The sequence below is a fragment of the Equus quagga genome, chromosome 17 (assembly GCF_021613505.1).
Source record: "Equus quagga isolate Etosha38 chromosome 17, UCLA_HA_Equagga_1.0, whole genome shotgun sequence".
Lineage (NCBI taxonomy): Eukaryota > Metazoa > Chordata > Mammalia > Perissodactyla > Equidae > Equus > Equus quagga.
In genome coordinates this window covers 58,272,130-58,285,207 of record NC_060283.1, presented here as the reverse complement: position 1 = coordinate 58,285,207, position 13,078 = coordinate 58,272,130, and the positions used below count along the sequence as shown (strand labels likewise).

Genomic DNA, 13,078 nt, shown 5'->3' with positions numbered 1-13,078 from the left:
AGGTACATTTAACGTATGAGAATTATACTTCAATAAAGTTGATTTTTAAAACAAGGATTCTCTGATGAAGGCTAACTCAGAAATCTCAAGGAGTTTTAAGTCCAAAATGTAGACAGGCAGAAAAATTAAAAACTAGTCTGCATCAGTCAGGAGACAGATAGTCTGTGTGAAATGTATCCAAAAGCCCAAAATAATGATAGCTTAAAAAGACAAGGGTTGGGGCTGGCCCAGTGGTGCAGTGGTTAAGTTCACACGTTCTGCTTCGGCGGCCCAGGGTTCACTGGTTCAGATCCTGGGTGCAGACCTACACACAGCTTGTCAAGCGATGCCATGGTAGGCGTCCCACATATAAAAGGAGAGGAAGATGGGCACGGATGTTAGCTCAGGCCAGTCTCCCTCAGAAAAAGAAGAGGCGGATTGGCAGCAGATGTTAGCTCAGGGCAAATCTTCCTCAAAAAATAAAAAAAGAAACGCAAAGGTTAATTATTTCTTTTATAACATTTTATTGATTCTAAGACTTTTTTTTACAATTTATTTCTGAAATTGGAACAACCTCAGTGGTAATGCAATAAGAAAGCATTGTATCAGTTTCATTGGCAGTGGGCTTTTTCTTAATGATATATAAATAATGGTGCATCTTAAGACTCAATGAAACATGGTAAAAAAAAAAAAAAAGTTTAGAGGTAGATAGCCCAGAGCTGATACAACAGCTCACAAGGTCACCAGGGATCCAGGCTCCTTTCTATTATTCTCTTCTGCCATTCTCAGCCCTAGCTTCCATTTTCAAAGTAACCTCATGGTCCCAGGCGGCTACTGGAACTCCAGCCATCATAACTACTTTCAAGGCAGCAGATAAGAAAGGAATAGAAGGCAAACAGGACCTTCACGGTGCCTCTCCTAAAGTCCCTCTCAACAATTCTACAGCTTCACCATATGGATATATCTAGTTGCAGTGGGGACTAGGAAATACAGCTAAAGTTGAACATATTGTCACCTCCAATAGTATAGGGATTATTGTTTAGGAAGAAAGAAAGAATAGATGTTGGTTAGGCAATGGTCTCCACCAGTTTCCAAAACAAAATGTCTAAACCAGAGTCAGCTAAATGTAGCAAGCTAGTTTGCGGGGTGAAGGGTCAAACAAAAAGACAGCTACAAGAGAGTTTTTGAACTACATTCCCTTTTCAGGCTCTGTGTTGTGCACAGGGTGTTAAGAATGCTGAACATATTGATGCAATTAAAGAGAATAATGGTGGACAAGTCTGCAAAGGTAGGTTAGGGCCAAAATATGAAAGGCTGTGATGCAAGTTAAGTAAGGAATGTAAAGTATTCCATAGGTAATAGTGGAACTATTAAAGATTTTTGCATAAGGAAGTGAAATGATAAAAGTGTTGTTTATGGAACACTAATCCCATAGGTCTTTACACTAAACGGGCATATCCAGAAATACTGGCCAGAAATCACTACAGTGAAAAACTATTCCAACAGTCTGATTCATTTCATATGAAATGTGAACATCATAGCAATTTCTTGGGGGTCACTGAAGGTGTTATATATTAATGTTACACAAGTTCTATTTCCTCAGTTATATATCATGTAAGAACATATGAAAGCTGTATCAGTCATGATGGGTCAGGTTATGATGCAGTAACAAATAACCCCCAATCACAGTGACTTAACACAAAGGAAGCTTATCTCACACAAAATCTGTTGCAGGTCCAGGTAAATTTCCTGAACACTTGCCTTCCATATGTTGCATCTATATTCCATGCTTTGATCTTATGTCACCTCCACAGCACCTCTACAATTGCTGCCACAGGTTAAGACACATACATCACTTCCATCCACAATCCATTGACAAGGACTAGTCACACAGCTCTGCCCAATTACAAGAGAACCAGGATATATAAACTTCTCATGTGCCCAGAAAGGAGACCTGTGCATGGGTGGATATTAAGACTCTCTACTATGAAAGTCATGTTGAAATGACTTTAATTTTGAAATTTTAAATGTGACAACAAATGAGACTGTCTCATTTGAGATGTGATGATCTTCAGGCACTGATGCTAACAACCAGGATCTAGTTTGTAGTTGTTATAGTAGATATTTGTTAGTTGCCTATTTGGTTTCTATTCCACAATCTCCCTTTCCTAACATTTTCCTGATTTTCACACTGGTATCCAGCCCTCCACCCATCTCATGTGCTTTGAGTGAATCTGCTCCTATGGCCATATCCCAAAGTGTGCCTGAATTGGCTTAAGCCAACTAACGTATTCCATTTCCCTTGGCACAATCATTGGTTCAGAGGTCGACAACATGACTAAAACTAGACCCATGAGAGTGAGCTGAAGTTCCTTTGTCCAAAATTCTGGGCAGAAGTGCATTCTCTCACTCTGGACATGAACAGGAAAGCCCATCCCATGACCATTAGAGGAGCCAGTTTTAAACCAGGCCTACACTATAAACGGCAGGACACAGAGATGTAAAGAACGGGTGAAGCCAGTCCTCAGTGACCAAGCTAAGCTGTTGAGTCACCCAGCTTTGAGCCTGCCCTATCTCTGAGCTTTCCAGTTTTGTGAGCTCTTCCTTCATTTTTTAAGCCAAATTTGATTTGGGTTATCTGTTTCCTGCAACAGAAAACAGTCTATCTAACATAATTTTCTACTGTAAAATGGAACATAACTTGTCTTGGGATATGTTAAACTTCTGGTAAGCTTAGATTTAAGGAAAAGGCTAAAGAAAAGTACAATTTTTAGTAATCAAAATAATTTCAAGAGGGATTTTATGAAACAAAGTAAAATAAATAAGTTTGGTAATAGCTTGAAACTAGGAAAACCCCACTAAAATAAACTAGGATCTTTGGGAAAATGGCTGATTTCAGCTCTAGGACAGGAAATTTTTGTTGTATCAGAGAGCAAGGACACTGTCATAAATAATGGGTCAAGTCAAAATGATTCAGGATTACCTGATGTCTGGTATTTGTTTTAAAATAATCCATGAGAGTAGGGGGTATATATGGATATAGATGACTAAAGATTAGTCATGAGTTGATAACTGTCAAAGCTGGGTGACGAAACATGGTGGTGTATTATACTATTCTCTCATGTAGTTTTGTATATGTTTCACATTTTCCATAATAAAAAGGAAAAAAATACAAGAGCAAACTTGAAGGGACTCTTACTGGCCTAAGATGAAACAATTTATGCATCAAAAAGAATAATGACTGCAATTAATTAAAATACATAAACATTTCCAAAATCCATGAGTTCTTATTGATACTTAAAAAAATCATTATCATGGGAGGTTCCTAGGGCACCCACTCATTACTCTAAAAATTGATAAAAGGAAAAAAATCAAAAATTTATTCTGCCTTTTATTTACACATTCTCTTTCAAGGTGTGGCAGCCACAGAGGTGCCAACTCCCAGATCTCTCTTCAAGAAAGAACTTGCCGCTTTGTTGTAAGGAGCACAGTTAACTGAGCCTCCAGTTCTTAGCACCTTCAGGACTCACATGAGCTTCTGAGCTGAGGCCACCCTCTTCCCAAGCAGGCTTGGACAATGACTGAGCAGGGCAGAGGAAACTGGGGCTGGCCATTTCTGCCAAATGCAGGACTCCTCTAACAGACAGTCTTGCCTCCAGGGCTCCTCATTGGAATGGATTGGGCAAGGGTTTGTCAGATCTGCTTCAGGACCTCAGGCTCTTTTCTCCCTGCCCAGTATGACTTCTTTCCCTTTTCATCTTTCACTGGTGTTACCTCTCAACAAACCTCTTGCACTTCTAATTGTGTCTCCACTTCTGGTTCCTAGAGGACCCACAGACACACAGACTAACCAAAAAGTTGAAGTTCTTCTTTATGAAAGTTAATACATGCAAAAGGAGTTAAAAAATTAGAAAATCATCTTTTTACAGCTCCTAATGAAATAATAGATCTTGCAAATAATTATGAATAGATGTTAAAACCATGTAAAATATTGATGGGGAATTTTATAGAGGTATCAGACTAATACTATCTGAATCCACTGATCAATCTCAGTGGATAACTAATATTATATTATATTATAAAGTGAAATAATTAGATATTATGTGTCTCATGGTGTGATGCAATAGAATATTCACAGCACCACTTACTAAGTTTTTTTGGGCCTGAAGCTAACCAAGCCTCCAGCTCTAACAATGAGCCTCCAGGAAACACAGGGGAATAGAGAAATAAATTAGAAGTCACCATGAGAGATCAATCAGACAGATCAATAATGGTGGACAATCTACAAAATAAATAACCAGGTTTTTTCCAACAAATCAATGGAATGGAGGAAAAAGGGAGAAATAATCCCTAACTCATTTTATGAGGTCAACATTACCATGATAACAAAACCAGGCAAAGACAGTGCAAGAAAAGAAAATTACAGTCAAATGTTCCTCATGAAGATAGATGCAAAAATTACCAATAAACTATATCAAATAGAACCAAATGATATGCAAAAATTATAATACTCAATAACCAACTCGGGTTTAGCCCAGGAATGCAAGATTGGTTCAATACTCAAAATTCAATCAGTGTAATCCACTATATTAATAATCCAAAGAAGAAAAACCACATGATCATATCAATTGATGTAGAAAAAAAGCATTTGACAGAATTCAACATCCATTAATGATAGAAACTCTCATCAGATTAGGAATAGAATGGAACCTCTTCAACCTGATCAAGAGCATCTACTAAAAATCTACTTTAAAAAATCATACTTAATGTGAAAGCCCAAATCTTCCATTCTAAGATCAGGAACAAACAAGGATGTCCATTCTCACCATTCCTACTGAATATTGTAGTGGAAGTCCTGGTAAGTAAAATAAGAGAAAGAAAGAAAGAAAGGAAGGAAGGAAAGGAGGGAGAGAGAGAGAGGAAGAAAGAAAGAAGAAAAGAAGGAAAGAAAGAGAAAAAAAGAAAAAAGAAAGAAATGAAAGACATAGAGATTAACAAGAAATAAAACTGTCCCTGTTTATGGATGACAGTATTGTCTATTTAGAAAATCCCAAGGAATCTACAAAAAACTCTCAGAATTTATGTGTGTTTAGTAGACCATAGGATACAAGGTCAGCAAACAACAATCAATTATATTGGCAATAAACAATTGTAAACCAGAATTAAACATCAATACAATTTACAGTAGCTGCCAAAAAAAAAAAAAGAAATACTTAATGGAAAATATAACAAAACATATAGGATCTCTATGTTAAAAACTACGAAACGCTGAAGAAATAAATCAAAGATCTAAATAAATTGAGACATTCCCATTCATGGATTGGAAGATTCAACATGATAAAAATAGCAGTTCCCTCCAAGGTGATTTATATATTTACTGCAATTCCAATCAAAACCCCAGCAGGATTTTTTTTGTAGATCCAGACAAGTTGATTTGAAAATTTATATGGAAAGGAGAAAAAATTAGAAAAGCCAAAACAATTTTGGAAAAAAAGAATAAAGCTAGAGGAATCTCCTTATCTGATTTTAAGACTTTCTATAAAGCTACTGTAACTAAGCAAAGGGGAAGATACATAGATTAATGAAACAGAACAGAGTCCAGAAATAGACCCACACAAATATGGTCAATTGATCTGACAAAAGTGAAAAGGCAATTCAATGAAAAAAAGATACTCTTCAACAAGTGGTATGGGAAGAATTAGACCTATATGCAAAAAAATGCACCTTGACATAATCTCACCCCTTATAAAAATTACTAAATGGAATATAGATCTAAATGAACAATGTAAAATATAAAATTCTTAAAAGAAGAATAACTTTATGACTTGAGTTTGAGGAAAGAGTTCTTAGATATGATATGAAATGTGTGATCCATAAAAGAAAAGAAATGATAAATTGGAATTCATCAAAATTAAAACTTTGCTCTACAAAGCCCACTATTAAGAGAATGGAAGAACTAGCTATAGATAGGGAGAAAATATTTACAAATCACATATCCAACTAAGGACTTGGATCTACAGGGGAGCAGCCGAGTCTGACGACCGTGCACATTTCTACAGAGGCCACGTAGGTAGCTGAATCTTGACAGAAAGCCCTGAGACCGCCCTGGAATATCTGAGCAGGGGAGACTTGCAAGATGCTGCTATCAGGCCATTTCTCATTCGTTTCCCTATCTACCCAGGGGGCTGTCATGAGACAGTTTCCTATCATTGCAGTGTTCTGATGGGGTACGAGGCTTTCTGCCTCGCTACCCTTAGGGCACACCTGCAGCTATAAAATTGATCAGCAGCATCATGGAATGGAATCCTCAGCAAGACAGTGCTCCCTCATTCTTGCCGCAGTCCTCTGGCCTCTTTTGTTTCAGTGTCATCCTGTGCAAAGGCCACAGAGAGCTGGCACCTTTGGCTACTCGTCTTTTCACTCTCTATGTAAGCAATAAACGGAGTCCAAAAGGGCTCATTTTTCTTTACTAGCTGAATCTGTCAGCCTGGCTTTGCCTTATGTTTGACAATATCAGAATACATAAAGAACTCTCAAAGCTGGATACCAAGAAAACAAGCAACCCAACTGAAAAATGAGCAAAAGATCTGAACAGACAATTCACCAAAGAAGATATGTGGAAGTCAAAAAAGCACATGAAAAGCTGTTCAATATCATAAGACATTAGGGAAATGCAAATTAAAACCACAGAGATACCACTATCCATCTATTAGAATGGTTGAGATAAAAAATACAAGTGCTAGAGAAGATGCAGAGCAACTGGAACTCTCACATTGCTGGTGGAAAGGCAAAGTGGTACAGGCATTCTGCAAAACAGCTTGGCAGTTCCCACACAGTGAAACATACATTCACCTTTATGACTCAACAGCTCCTCTCTGGGTATTTAATCTCCGCAACCAAAATGTCCTTAAGTAGGTGAACAATAGACAAACTGTGGTTCGTCCATACAGTGGAATCCTAATTAGGGCTAAAAAAGGAAGGAGCTGTTAATTCACACAACATGAATGAATCTTAAATTCATTTTTGCCAAGAAGCCATTCTCAAAATGTTACGTACTATTTGATCCATTTATATGACAGTCTCAAAATGACAAAACTGTAATAACAGAGAACAGATCAGTGCTTGCCAGGGGTTAGAGGTGCAGAAAGGGTGTGACTATAAAGGGCACGAGGTAGTTTTTGGGGTAATGGAACTGTTCTGTGTCCTGATTGTGGTGGTGTTTGCATGAATCTATATACATGCGAAAATTCAAAGAACCAAAACAAAGGCAATTTAACTGTATGTATGTATACCTAAGTCAGGCAAATGTGCTGTATGTTAATTAAAAAAATAAAATTGAAAAAGAAAAAAGGAGAGAAAGTGGACTATTATAAAAAAAAGAGAGACTTAGAAGATAATACAAAAAAAAAGCAACTGATGGACCTTGTTTGCATCCTGATTTGGACAAACCAACTACAAAAGGCATTCTTGATACAACCAAGACAAATTTAATGTTAATTGGGAACTCATTACAGTTTTAAAATTATGATAATGTCCTTGATGTTATGTAAAAACATCTTCATAAGTCAGATGCCTATTCTGAAATATATCTGTATGTGTGAAATAAAATTGTCTGGCACTTGCTTTAAAATAACAGAAAAAAGAAGTGGGGGAGATACATTGGCAAATGTTGATGCTAGAGGTTCATTATACTATCTTCACTATTTTTGAGTATGTTTGAAGTTTTCTGTAACTTTTTCTTAAAAATGGAAAATGAGACTTCAAAAGTAGAGTAGAACTTCTTTTCAACATTTATTATAAAGCAGTAGACATCACAGGCCTACAGTTGTTTTCCATCTCAATGTCAAACGTTTCTAATGACTCCAAATAAATAAATGCTGTGTGTGCCCAAAATAATACTGACACATGAAAAACACCAGTCTCCTGGAAATCTTATACCTTGAGCAATAAACTACTAAAGTTACTAGATGAGGAAAGATTTGCAGTTAGATTTTAAATAGCAAATCAAAACAGCTTCCTTTACATATTGTGATTTTTAATGACACCATCAAATAAATAAAGGGCAAAAATAATTTTACAGCAATAATTATGATTCTAAAAATCTCACCAAAAACCAAAGTTATTCAGGCTTTTTGATTCTCATTAATTACTTACACAGTGTGGCTTTCTTGCTGTGTTGGTCCAGTCAGTTCTTTTGAGCGTTATTATTATTCATCGTTTCTTGAGCACTTGGCACTGCATGAGATATAGCTGATAAATCCCCTCCCTAGGGGACAAAGTCACACAGGCAAAACACAAAGATCAACTATTTAAGAAATAAAACCAAAGGGAAGGCTAAGAAACACCTTCTGAATTCCCTTTTCTGCTTTCAGCTTTAAGCCTATGACACAACCCATGCTTCTTCTTGGGTGCAAAACCACACTGAAGTTGGCAAGACAAAGAAAACAACCAGCTTAGGAGAGACAGAAAACATCCCAGAGATCATTCTAAGAAAATATCCTACCTTAGAAAGCCTTTCACTTTCTGATATATAAAGATTCCTGGAATCTGTTCCTATTTCTGTGGACTGTACCAGCTCTGTGAGTGTCTGAGGAGAATTTATGTCTACCCAGCAGACTTGTCTTCCCTTTCTTTTGACAATTCCACTGCCTGCTTCAGGAACTGCTTCCCCCGTCCGCGTGTTCCTGACGGGACTGTCAATCACAGAGCACCTTTCCCTACCTTAAAATGACATCGTGCTGAAGGATGTAGGCCTGGAGCAGCCCAAGGTCATCTTTACAGGCCCTGCAATGACATTTCTCTGCAGTGTCCATTGGGTCAATTTGCAAAGAAAAGTAAAAATAACTGGATACAGTGTAAGTGCTGGCAGTTCTAAGCCCCAGAATCAGGCCCTTGAGACCCTAGTTCCCACAGTTCTTTAGACTATATGAGCTACTCCACAATCCTTTTAAGCTAGTACTTTTGCTTAGGATCGTGTGAACTGGGTTTCTTTTGTCATTTGCACCTGAAAGAATTGTGAGATGTTAAATTACTTGCCTGCGGTCCAATGGCTCCTAAATGATAGAGTCCATTCAAACCCAGGTCTGTCCACCACTACATAGTAGGCTTTTCCTGCTATGTTAATTTAGTTTTTGTCCTACAGATGTGCTTCTAAAATCTAGTTTCCTTTAAGATTGAGAAAAAACAGAAAGGATCTTGGGGGCAGGTGGTCTAGTCCTGTATTGCTACCAGGTAGTAGGAGGGAGATGAAAGTGGCAAATACAGTAAAATCGAATAAAAATTTATTTTAACCCATTTTGCATGGTATTTAGCACATATGAGCAAGAACTCAAGCTGGCAATCATACAAACTTCTACCCAAGAGCAAATCAAAGGTGTGTTAATTCTAGGAAGGAATAGTGTCTAAGTATTTTCTCTTCCTTCTGCTCTACCCAGTTGCAATGATTACATTAAAAAACAATGTTTAAGGGGCTGGCCCGGTGGGTTGAGTTCACACTCTCTGCTTCAGCGGCCCGGGGTTCCCAGGCTCAGACACCTGACACGGACCTAGCACTGCTTGTCAAGCCACACTGTGGCAGCATCCCACATAAAACAGAGGAAGAGGGGCACGGATGTTGGCTCAGCAACAATCTTCCTCAAGGAAAAAGAGGAGGATTGGCAACAGATGTTATCTCAGGGCTGGTCTTCCTCAGAAAAAAAACCAATGTTTAATATCAACAACACCAAATGCAATGTTTAGGTTTTCTAAGTTGAACAAGAATACATCTGTTTCCATTTAAAAATGACTTTATTCACTGTCTCACCAGTATATACAAAGAAATCACGTCCTGAAATGATGCAGCAGTTTACAAATTAATGGTTTATCTTTTTGGTTAACAATTACTTTTTTTAAAAAAAGATTGGCACCTGAGCTAACAACTCTTGCCAATCTTTTTTTTTCCTTAAAGATTAGCATCTGAACTAACAACTGTTGCCAATCTTTTTTCTTCTTCTTCTTTATCTTCCCCAAATCCCCCCTGGTCCATAATTGTATCTCCTAGTTGCAAGTCCTCCTAGTTGTGGCATGTGGGACGCCGCCTCAACATGGCCTGATGAACCGTGCTATGTCTGCACCCAGGATCCAAACCTGCGAAACCCTGGGCCACCGCAGCGGAGCGCACAAATTTAACCACTCAGCCATGGGGCTGGCCCCACGATAACAATTACTTTTAAGTCTCAAATTAAGTGTTGTCTCTCACTTTCCTATTCTAAATGATCACTGTATTTCTTTTATTGCACTTATCATGATTTGAAATTATCTTATTTACTTCTTTATGACAACTTATTTGCTTATTCACTTATTAAGCAGGCAGAGATCCTGCCAGTTTCATTTGCCATCATATTCAACATCGTGGCTTAGAGAAGACATAAAGATTTGTTAAATTAACTTTAAAAAGTACACTGCTTCAAAATAAAAGTTACTGTTTTGATATCTATATAATCTACCAATATCTTGAAACTAAAGGATGATGGATTGTTCTGTATTCTCCTATAAATTAAACTGGGATGGAAATCTCTTGAAAGCCCAGGTGTCAGTAGATAGAGAAGCAACCGCGTTCTCTAGTTGGGGGAGGCAAATGCTGGTTCCCAGGCAGTGAGGTAGGAAGGCTTCCCGCTTCCACTAGAGTGGCTCTTCATTCATCAGCATCTCACAGGGACTCTGCACAGGCTTTTGTTTGAAGACAGGGCTCCACTGCTCACCAACACAGGCTTAGGGTGGGTAGTAGAAACCACTATGTCTGAGGAATTGGGAGTAAAGATAGCTGAAGTTATTTTACATTCTAAATTATATTTATCTTTCCCTTTCAAAGTCAATGAGCTCTAAGTATTATTAATGTTTTTACAGTATAATAAAATTTCTGCCTAATAATAAATCCTAAATTATATTAATTAAATTAATAAATTATTTATAATTATATAATAAATTAAATAAATTAATAATAAATAAATCTGCAAGATTTAAGCAATTATGCTTTTTTAGAATTTTAGGGATAAATAAGACACTAAGGCTTTTAGAATCAGGAAATCTTTGCTTTTTAGTAATATACAAAATTAAAAGTTAAGCCTTATTTTGGAGAATTTTAGAATCTTTGGATTCAAAGATTTCTCCTCCCATTGTGTTAATCTTTTTTTGTATTTGACTCCTTCCTCTACAGAGGGAGCATGTTTAGTGTTTGCTCCCTTTCCAGGTTGCATTTTATCTTGAGCAGATTTAAAACCAGATTAGTTGTAATAGGATTCCAGGATGTGGGCAGACGTCTGCCTGTCACCACAATCTCTCTTGCAATCAGTTCCCCCATTATTTCATTGGTGCCACCAGAGATTGGCCAAACTCAGGCATCCACATAAGCTCTGGATAAATCAGAAGATGACTGAATGAATAAATAAAAGATATCAGAAATTATAAATTTTGTCTCATCAGGTAACAAAACTATTCATTTAATAAAATCCAAACAATAAAATTTCTTCATAAATTACTTTTTTCTCAGTATGGCATTCATCCCAGATTGGTATAATTATAAAATTCTATTAAGATATTGATTACCTGCCTAGCTTTGTTTTAGTTTGCTTAAGAGAGTACAAATTCAAAATAACTTTTATAAATATGTTACATTTGATTTAATTTTGTGAAATTCAGCACATATAATAGGATTCTAAAAAAAGGTTGTTTGGGATTTAGAAATGGATGGAATGTCTTAATTTCTTGTAATCTTTAATGTTTCCCCAAAAAGTTTAAATCCACTGGTTTTACAGAAAACAAAAGAAAAAGAGAGCACGTATTTTATAACATTTCTTTAAGATTCCCACCATCACTGCCGCCATCACGGGTATAAATTGACGCTTCAGAAAATATTACTTCCCACAAAGTTAACAAGTAACTTATTTTTTGGAAATGGTTAATAGTCACTCCAGTAATGTAGGAAGTTAAAATACTGAGTGGCTGAGTCCACTGCTAGAAAAAAACAAAAAAATGTTATTAGGAATTCACTTTTGGTGGCGGTGACAGCAACCACGACACTGTACAGTTGTTTTTACCTTTTCTCACCTCATTTTATCCTCTCAGTTCAGGAGTTAGGGAGGATAAATATTACTGTTTTGCAGGTAAAGGAACTGAGAGGCAGAGAAGTTAATACATTTACTAATTAATGGCTGCTATTTCATGGTCACATAACAGAGTACTGGCCATTGGAGGGAGAAGGTGGGTGTCCCAGCACGCTGGCAAGGACCTTTCTTATGACAGCACAAGACTGTCATTGGCCCAGGTGGGTGGGAAGCATTATTGAGCTTCAGCCTTTCCTAGCAGACAAATGCAAAGGCATATTTTTTTAAGCATAGAATCTGTTTGTTCTTTTTTTTAATAATTTTTAATTGAGGCATTAAATGTGACCGCTCTCTAGGAACATGACCAATTCTGGTTATTATTCTCCATATTCATCATGGTACCATGCAAACAGTAAGCACTGGGTAATTATTTACTTATTTCAATTACTGTATTACAAAGGAATTTTAAAGTCTCAACACCTACTCTCTGATGAAACATGAAACCTAGAGACCTTTGTGTTTTCAAATATAATTCTTCTTTTGAAGAGATTCCACTGTTGCCCACAGAATCCAGCGCTTGCATTTACTGGGCCCACCTGGCTTCGGCTTCAGCGGGCTCAGGCTGGACCGGGCGGGGCATGTGTTTCACATTAAGGACGTTCCAGTGGAGCAGGCAATGACAGAGATCAGTAGACCTTTTATAGGTTACTAATCAAATTCAGTCGTCAACTAAAGTGCACAGAGCAAGGCAGCAGGAGGGTACTTAGCCCCACAGGGATGACGCTCTGTATCTCTGGCTGCTCTTCCCAGCACGGCAGAGAAGGCCTGAAAAATGGCAAACTCAAGCCCCACTTCTCAGAGGTCCCAAGCCTGAGTAAGACAGAAACAGACTCACGTGCTCAAGACCAGCTCTTTAAAAACAAACAAAAAAACCCCGAAAACAAATAAAATGAAACAAAACAGAAAAGCAAAAAAGGTACCACTTTTATCTGTGAAACCAAGAGTCAGCAACACATACA

At 37.4% G+C, this 13,078-nt stretch overlaps 1 long non-coding RNA gene across 6 annotated transcripts in view; it reads right to left on the bottom strand.

Moving 5' to 3' along the window:
• Positions 1-6,602: 6,602 nt before the first annotated feature.
• The window catches only part of LOC124229637 (uncharacterized), a 44,545-nt gene continuing 38,069 nt past the window's right edge, over positions 6,603-13,078 (bottom strand). For 5 of the 6 annotated variants that reach the window (XR_006885916.1, XR_006885917.1, XR_006885914.1 and 2 more), the window contains one exon: positions 10,057-10,756. This is a non-coding gene — a long non-coding RNA (uncharacterized LOC124229637). Of the gene's footprint in view, positions 6,947-8,133; positions 8,246-10,056; positions 10,757-13,078 lie in introns of those variants that run through there. The other variant, XR_006885918.1, reaches the window with a different exon arrangement.